At 42.7% G+C, this 8,752-nt stretch overlaps 1 long non-coding RNA gene across 1 annotated transcript in view; it reads right to left on the bottom strand.

The window, feature by feature from the left end:
• Positions 1-2,460: 2,460 nt before the first annotated feature.
• LOC134757399 (uncharacterized) overlaps positions 2,461-8,752 on the bottom strand; it is a 41,026-nt gene continuing 34,734 nt past the window's right edge. Inside the window, exon 3 of the long non-coding RNA XR_010131287.1 lies at positions 2,461-2,590. This is a non-coding gene — a long non-coding RNA (uncharacterized lncRNA). The remainder of the gene's footprint in view (positions 2,591-8,752) is intronic.

The following is an 8,752-nucleotide window of genomic DNA, read 5'->3' as shown; positions in this document are numbered from 1 at the left end:
TTTGTCTCATGAACCCCAGCCTAGATGGTGGAGAAGCCAGCAACCCAGAAATGCCATCAGGTGCAGACAGAAAAGCCCAAGAAAAGCCTGCTCTCTCTAGCCCAAAGAATGTGGAATGGGCAGCCGAGCAGGACGAAAACTTTTAGGCAATGATATGATTGGGCTCTGTGTCCCCACCCAAATCTCATCTTGAATTGTAATCCCTACATATTGAGGGAGGGACCTGGTGGGAGATTATTGGATCATGGGGGCAGTTTCCCTTATGCTGTTCTCATGATAGTGAATTCTCACAAGAGCTGATGTTTTAAAAGTGGGACTTCCCCCTTCACTCTGTCTCTCTCCTACCACAGTGTAAGACAAGCCTTGCTTCCCCTTCACCTTCTGCCATGATTGTAAGTTTCCTGAGGCCTCCCAGCAATTCAGAACTGTGAGTCAATTAAACTTTTTTTTAAATAAATTACCCAATGTGATGGTTAATACTGAGTGTCAACTTGATTGGATTGAGGAATACAAAGTATTGATCCTGGGTGTGTCCGTGAAGGTGTTGCCAAAGGAGAATAACATTTGTGTCAGTGGGCTGGGAAAGGCAGACCCATCCTTAATCTGAGTGGGCACAATCTAATCAGCTGCCAGCATGACTAGAATATAAGTAGGCAGAAAAATGTGAAAAAAGATTGGCCTAGCCTCCCAGCCTACATCTTTCTCTTGTGCTGGAACACTTCCTGCCCTCAAACATTGGACTCCAAGTTCTTCAGTTTTGAGATTCAGACTGGCTCTCCTTCCTCCTTAGCCTCCAGATGGTCTATTGTGGGATGTTGTGATCATGTGAGTTAACACTTAATAAATTTTCCTTTATATATATATTCCATTAGTTCTGTCCCTCTAGAGAACTCTGACTAATATACCCAGTCTCAGGTAGTTCTTTACAGTAGTGTGAAAATGGACTAATACAGGCAATAACCACTCTATTGTATTCAAACACCACAGAAAAACTGTGGCCTTACCCCTGCTAGCCAAGGCTAAGTGGAGAGCCTGGACTTCCACTTTGACCTGATGGAAACAAGGTTTCCCTTCCCCTCCCTGCTGCGGTTGTGTCAGAGGTGGCCTAATGGAGAGCAAACCCAGCTGTAAAGAGTTGTCCCTCCACGGTGTCATTGGAAGCCATGTAGGGGCAATGACAGGGAACCTCTGCCCTTCCAAGCCAGAGTGGAACCAGCAGAGGCCTTGTGGGGACCCTGAACTCCCACCCCACCCAGCAGTAACAAGGATCCTCTGTTGCAAGGAAAGCCAGAGGGGAACCTGGGCTAGAACCACACATGGCAATAATGAGACAGTGCTCCCTCTTCCCCTGCCAAAGCTGTGTCAAAATAAAAACCTTCTATAACAGAAATTTTAAATAGGATCCAGAGCCTCACAACATAATATCCAAAGTATCCAGGTTTCCATTGAAAAGCATTTATCATACCAAGAACCAGGAAGATCTCTACTTGAAAGACAAAAGATAATCAACAGATGCTGGTGTAAGTTGAATGGTGGCCCCTAAAAAGAGGTAAGTTCATGGACCCTTTGAGTGTCACTTTATTTGAACAATAGATATAATTGCAGATATAATTAAGATTCTTGAGATTAGATCATCCAGGATTACCCAGACGGGCCAAAAATCCACTGGCAAGCATCCTCATTCCTCATAAGAGACAGGAGAGAGCACATGAACACAGAGGAGAAGATCATGTGAAGACAGAGGCAGAGACTGGAGTTATGCAGCCACAAGCCTGGAGTCACTAGAAATTGCAAGAGGCAAGGGAAGATTCTCTCCTAGAGCCTTTGGAGGGAGCACAGCCCTGCCAACAACTTGATTTTAGAATTCTGGGCTCCAGAATTGTGACAGAACACATTTCTGTTGTTTTAAGCTGCCAAATGTGTTGTAATTTTTTGCCCTAGGAAATAGCCCTAGGAAACTAATACAGATGCCAATACCAAGTTGACACAACTATCAGAGATTTTAAAACAATCATCATAAAAATGCTTCAATAAGCAATTACAACTATACTTGAAACAAATGCAAAAATTAGAAAGTCTCAACAACAAAAAAAAAGATATAAAGACCAGGTGGAATCTTTAGAACTGAAGTGTACAATAACCAAAATAAAAAACTTTGTGGATGAATTCAACAGCAGCATGGAGATGACAGAAGAAAGAATCAGTCAACTTGAAAACAGAAATATAGAAATAACCAAATCTGAAACACAGAAATTAAATAAACTGAAAAAGAATGACCAAAGAGATCCTCAGGGACCTGTGATACTGTCAATAAAGTTGACACTTGTGTTACTGGGGCTGAAAAAACGAAGAGAAAGAGGGTAGAGTTAAACACAATTAAAAAGTTAAAGACAAATGGGAAAAAAAATCCATCCTATATATGATAGACATATATTTAGTTTAAGATCCTTTTATACCTACATGCCTTTCTAGGGGATCTTTCCTGCTCACAGTTTATCCTCTTCCTCAGCCAACTCTTATTGTACAGGGATGGTCACTTGATCCAAGGGTAGTTTATCTACGTGCTACCAATAGCCCAAGACAAGGTTCTCTGGGGAAAAAAGAGAGACAGAGAGAGGTGACAGTTATCTGCTGAGCCAGTTTCTCTTTCAGCTGGTGCTATAAACTATAGCTATTAAAATTATAAACAGGGTTGAGCATGATGGCTCATGTCTGTAGTCCCAACATTTTGGAGGGCTGCAGCAGGCTGATCATCTGAGCTCAGGAGTTCAAGACCAGCCTGGGCAACACAGCAAGACCCTGTGTCTACAAAAATTAGCCAGGTGTGTTGGTGCGTGCCTAAAGTACCAGCTACTTGGGAGGCTGAGATGGGAGGATCACTTGAGCCTAGGAGGTCCAGGCTGCAGTGAGCCAAGATCACACTAGAGCACCCCAGCCTGGGCAACAGGACAAGACCCTGCCTCAAAAAAATAAAGTATAAACAACCATAGAGATAGGTGACGTTTTCTGCTGAACCAGTTTCTCTTTCAACTGGTGCTATAAACCATAGCTATTAAAAGTATAAACAACTATAGGGAATTGGGCTAAGATAAGTATAATTGTAATATGAGAAAACTTGTACACTAGTTGACAAGAAATAGTATCAATAATATATTGGTAAGTGTTAAAAAGAAGATACCAAAACAGAATGTATAGTGTAATCACATTTGGCGGGAAATATCTATGTATCAAAATATGAAGAGTAAAGTAAAGGAAAGGAAAGAAATTAAGATTTTTCTCTCCTATTTTTTCTTTTTTACTAAGTTACACCTTCTCCTATTCTAACAATAAATACAGTTACTTGCATAATTTTTAAAGTAAAAATAAGAACTTAGAAATGGAACAATTTGGTTTGCTTTGTGTGGGCTTGGTTTTTATTTGAAATTCACATAACCTATAAATCCTAGTCCAGTGTTAGCTGAGAAATTAGACAAATTTTAACACTTAAACAGGAAGAAACTATTAGTCAAAAAGACATCCCCTTCATCCACACACTAAGGCCGATTCATTTGAGGACTTTCTTTCTTAATCTACATGTATTACATTAAATTATTACTATCAGAGAAAATTATAAATAGTGAACAAAATGAAGAGCATGCTTCTAAAAAATATTTGCTTTTGAAAGAACAGGAAGTCTATTACATTCATTTTTTCTTTGACTACATCCAAATAACAGATTATGAGACTACATAATAATAAAAGAACAAAATTGACCCATGTGTGCACATGTGCACACACACACACACAAACCTCCGAAAGGCCCCAATACAATATCCAGCATAACATAGATTGGTCCCCAAAACAGGATCCCGCCGGAGGCAATATTCATGTAGGTTAAATTAAAGTAGTTGAATCTGTTGAGAGTCACACTCTAGCTTCCACGTGGATTTTATGGAGCCTCTCCAGTAACTGTTCCCACCTAGAACATCTCTTGCTCAGCTGGAACAAAGTTGTAATTGGAAGCGGTGCCATTAAGATGACAAAAGAATTGTTAGATGTGCCGCCATCATCACATAAAGTGCCAGACCTGCTAATTCATACTCAAGCCCCGCCTGCTTCTAAATAGTAGACATTGACCCAAATTACCCAGATAAATACATGCAGCTTTCTATCTACCTGGAGCTCAAAGCACCCTTGGTGCTGTAAGACAGAAAGGAAATGGACATCAGCCAAGGGCCTGGCCAGTGCTCAGCATGCCCTTGGTGTTTCCTATGTGTTGGGTCATGTAATCCTTGCTTTAACACTTTGAGCTTTCTATTATCTCCATTACACAAGAGATGGCTAAGGCTCAGAATAAAGAAGCTTGTGAAACAGGCCGATTTGTGCAGTGGCTCATGCCTGTAATCCCAGTACTTTGGGAGGCAAAGTACATTGCCCACCAGCCTGGGCAATGTGGAGAAATCCCATCTCTACTAATACCAAAAAAAAACAAAAAACAAAAAAAAAATAGTGGGGAGTGGTGGCGGGCGCCTGTAGTCCCAGCTACTAGGAGGCTGAGGCAGGAGGAAAAGCTATGAAATTCCTGTAAGTCTTCAATAGGTGCAGCTTCCACATCAGTCCTTCCCCGAGATGGTTTCCCTGGGTTAGTGCTCCTTGCCCCTCAGCCCAGCAAACCCACTATTCCCACCTAAAGCTCCAGGTATTGTTTAGCAATCTCTCCACCTCCATTAAAACCTATTCCCAAGACATACCACTACATTTGGACCTTTAAAATCTAGCCAAAATTGGCCAAGTGCAGTGGCTCACTTCTGTAATCCCAGCACTTTGAGTGGCTAAGGTAGGAGGATCGCTTGATCCCAAAAGTTTGAGGCTACACTGAGCTATGATTGTGCCACTGCTCTCCACCCTAGGCGACAGAGCAAGTCCCTGTCTCTAGAAAAAAAAAAAAAAAATATATATATATATATATACATATATATATATATGGCAGAAACAAAAACTACCACACTCTCTTCTTGGGGAAATCGCATTCTCATCCTGAACTGCTTTTGCTTCCCACCACTAGTGAAGCAGTCCTTTTCCATCCTTCTGAAATGCCACCAGTAGGGGGCCATCAATGGGCACTGCAGGGTAAAAAAAAGATGTTATGAAATCCCGCTACATAATTTGCAGGGCCTGCTACAAATTAAAAGCACAGGTTCCCGTGTTCAAAAATTATTGAGAATTTCAAGATCGTGGCAGCAGAGCATAAAACCAAACACAGGGTCCTGCTAAGCAGGGGGCCCTGTGCAACTGTTGGAGCCCATGAAGCCAGCTGGGTCCATACCGTACTGTCCTGCCATGGCCTGGGCTCCTGCTTAAGCCCAGAGCCGCATCACGATGAGCCCACATTTTCCCCACCTTCCTGCCCTCTGCCTCACGGCCACCACAACCACTCTCCTCTCCATCTTCTCGTATAATCCTGTCCATACACAAGGAAACACCTTCTTCATCCTGCTCCCGAAGACAAGTGTACAAGCCCTTTTCATGTCAAGGATTTCACTCTTAATTTCTATACTGCAACAGATAAGGGGCAAGAATCATAACCAGCAGAGAGGATACGGAGCTTCTTAAAGTTCTCACAGTAGGGATCCCTAGTCTCCAGGGCCAGATTCCCTCCTGAGATGTCTTAGCTGTGATGACTTTAGCTTGCATTCCTGGAAGTGGGGCTCACAAAACACCCCCACCCCAAGGGAGGGCCATTTAGAAGGCTGTGTTCCATAGTGATTATTACCAGGACCAGGGTTGCTAGTTCCATCACTTAGTACCTATCTGACACTCAGCAAATTACTTACATAGCTTCTCCAAGCCTCAGTTTCCTTATCTATGACATAGCGATGATAAAGCAACCGAGAGCAGATAAAGCCTGAGACTCACTTTGAGGAGCATGTAGCTAAAACCACAGGTCCTGCATGTTCATCCTCTCAGAATCTCCCCATCTATGAGTCTGTTCAAAAGTCCCATAGTTCCCAGTGAATAAGGTACAGGGCAAAGGGGAATAGAACATGATTTTATGATAATCATTCAGGGGTTTCCATTTGAGGCCCCAATACAGATAGCTGCAATGTCAGACATCTGGACTGGTACTGGTACAGGAGAGTTGAAAGAGGGTATTTAAAATAAGTCTCTGACTAAGGGGTCAAATCCCACAGCTCTGCGGGCCCCTGATGACACTAGCTGCTGCAATGTTTTGGCAAAGGACAGCACTGATGGAAAGCCACTGTGAGTGAGAAAGCCACTGTGAGTCCTCCCTGTAGGGAAGTGGACAGTAGGGAGTCACCAATGGGGACTGCAATAGCAGCAGCAAAAGAGGCCCCCTTGGTTCTGGAAGGCCACCGTCATCCCTTCCTAGCCTGCCATCCCCACCACTGTCCCACAGCTCCACACAGAGCCTGAGATAAAGTCTGCAGATAATTCGTTTTGGAAGTGAGCCCAAGGAGCAGGTCTGAGAGACAGGGAAGGGAACAAGGGAAGGATGTTACCGAGGTTGCCAGCCTTACAGTGACTGGTGCTTATGAAATAGGTCTCCGAAAAGTCTGCTTGGGGAATGAAAGAGGAAAGCATTTATTCATTGACTCTCTTCCCTATTGTCTGAGAGCAGCTCCATGAGCATTAACTCCCACCCTTCTGGGTAGTGCTCCTACCCCAAGCCCAGATATCAGAGAAGCCCCAGGGCAGGAAGGGAGAGGTAGAAAGCTTAGTCCAAGGAGCGACTCCCTCTGGCTGCACCTACACAAAGCTGATTGAAGCCTGCTCAGAACAAGTCGCAGCAATAGCAGCTGAAGCAAAATGTGGGGCCCAGAAGATTTGTAGTGTCCAACATAGTACAACATCCAAGAGGGTTATTGTGAAGATGAAAGGAAAAGGGCAAATGTAAATGCACTTAGTCTAGAGCCTGCTGCACAGCACGTGGGCAAAGAATATTGGCTATTGTTGCTATAGGTGGTCTTATTATTTAGACTCTTTCCTCCTCAAGCCTGAAGATATGACCTGGCAGAACAACAGGAATCTTTTTTTCCCTCTGCTAGACAGCTTACATCTTAGAGCATCTCCAGATTTGGTGACACCCAAGACCCGGGGCTTCTCAGCTGGACATGTCCTTGCAGAGTATTCATTCCTGCTGTTTTTCCCATGATAAGCCCTATTTGAAAATAATTTTTTAAAGTACAAAACACATGTGCAGTTGAAGAGTTGGCTCTGAAGTGTTTGGGCTTTTTTTAACCTCTTTTTTTCCTTTTTAAGTAGAAGGCTATCCAGACAATGAGGTCATAATTACACAAAGATTTCTCCAGTCTAAATGTAATGTAAGACAAATAACCATCTAACTTAAGACTCAAAAGGGTATCAACAAAATAAATGAGAAAATTGACGGGCCCAATATGACCAAGAAATTCTTCCACATCACAGGAGGCACAGTGATCATTCCCAACACCATTACTCTGATATAAAGAACTCATGTGGGGCGTCAAAGTTGATAACAACTTCAAGCACAGAGAGCCTTAATCTTAACTAGATAATTTATCCTCAAAACCCTGGAATCCGCAGACTTTGCATTGCTCATCCTTTTCCCAGAGCAATCCCCGCTTTTTCTCTGTGTCACCGTAAAATAGCAATTAATGGGAGCACGTGGGGAATGGAGTGTTCTAGATAATTGAATTTTCTAGTTAAAGAAAGGCCAGTGCCTAACAACCCTTTCTGTCCCATAAAGTTTTCAAAACATGAGTCCGTTTTTCTACATCCCAAAGAGGACTTTAGATGACAGAATGGAACCTTTGTTTTAGGATTCAGTCTCTTAGATTTTAGGGCCTTCCTCATTCTGAGCACTAAAGAGAGGTAATATAGTGAATAGGAGATGGCACTGTTTGGGAGACAGACATTCAAATCCCCAGACTGTCACTTACTAGCTAAGTGATTTTACCCAAACTACTTAACCTCTCTGAGCCTTCCTTTTGTATTTGGGACATGGGGATAATAACATCTGTATCATACATGTTCCATAAAGGTTACACAGGCCTGACACACAAGACCCTCAATAAATGGCAGTGTCATGAGTATCCTCAGGGCTCACAGTTGGGGATGCAGAAGATAGAGAAGGTATAGGAGATAGTGCTCAGTCTACATTGATGCCAGGAGGCCCTCTGAAAGTTTCTTTGCCAAAAACATTCTTCAATATCTGCTTATTTTTCTCTTGCTTGCATCTTTCTCCAAAAAGTAAATAAAATGAGAACAAAGAGAGCTATGCTTTGCTTAGCTCGTCTCAAATTTATGAATTTAAATGTCTTAAGTGTCTCTCTGCTTACTCTCTATCTAGGCCACATTATATGTGAAGGGACAGAATAGATCTTATAGTTGTAGAATGCAGAAGGCAGCTTCCAGCCCATAGTGGCTTCTGAGTCACCATCAGGCCCTGCCTGCTCAAATACACCCTCCCCAAACCCTGCTATTTAAATGACTTCCATCAACATCACTGCTTGGGGTTAAAGCATTTCTCTAGAGAAAAGAAAATTCTCCAGAGAAAAGAAATATGTTACCTGGGAGAGAGAAGGACAGTCTCTCCTCTCAAAGGATTTACTCAAACATTAGTTTATCAGATTAATTCGTCACTATTCAGAATTCCTGGTGTCTGGCCTCTCTTTACCATACTCTCTGTGTTTAGGCATCCTCATTCATACCCGAAGCTTGGATCACCAAGCTCCAACTCCAGCCCAAATCACTCTTCTAAAGGTTGTACTCA

Source organism: Gorilla gorilla, chromosome 17 (assembly GCF_029281585.2).
Source record: "Gorilla gorilla gorilla isolate KB3781 chromosome 17, NHGRI_mGorGor1-v2.1_pri, whole genome shotgun sequence".
Lineage (NCBI taxonomy): Eukaryota > Metazoa > Chordata > Mammalia > Primates > Hominidae > Gorilla > Gorilla gorilla.
Note: the sequence above shows the minus strand (reverse complement) of the source record. Positions and strands in the feature narration are given on the sequence as shown.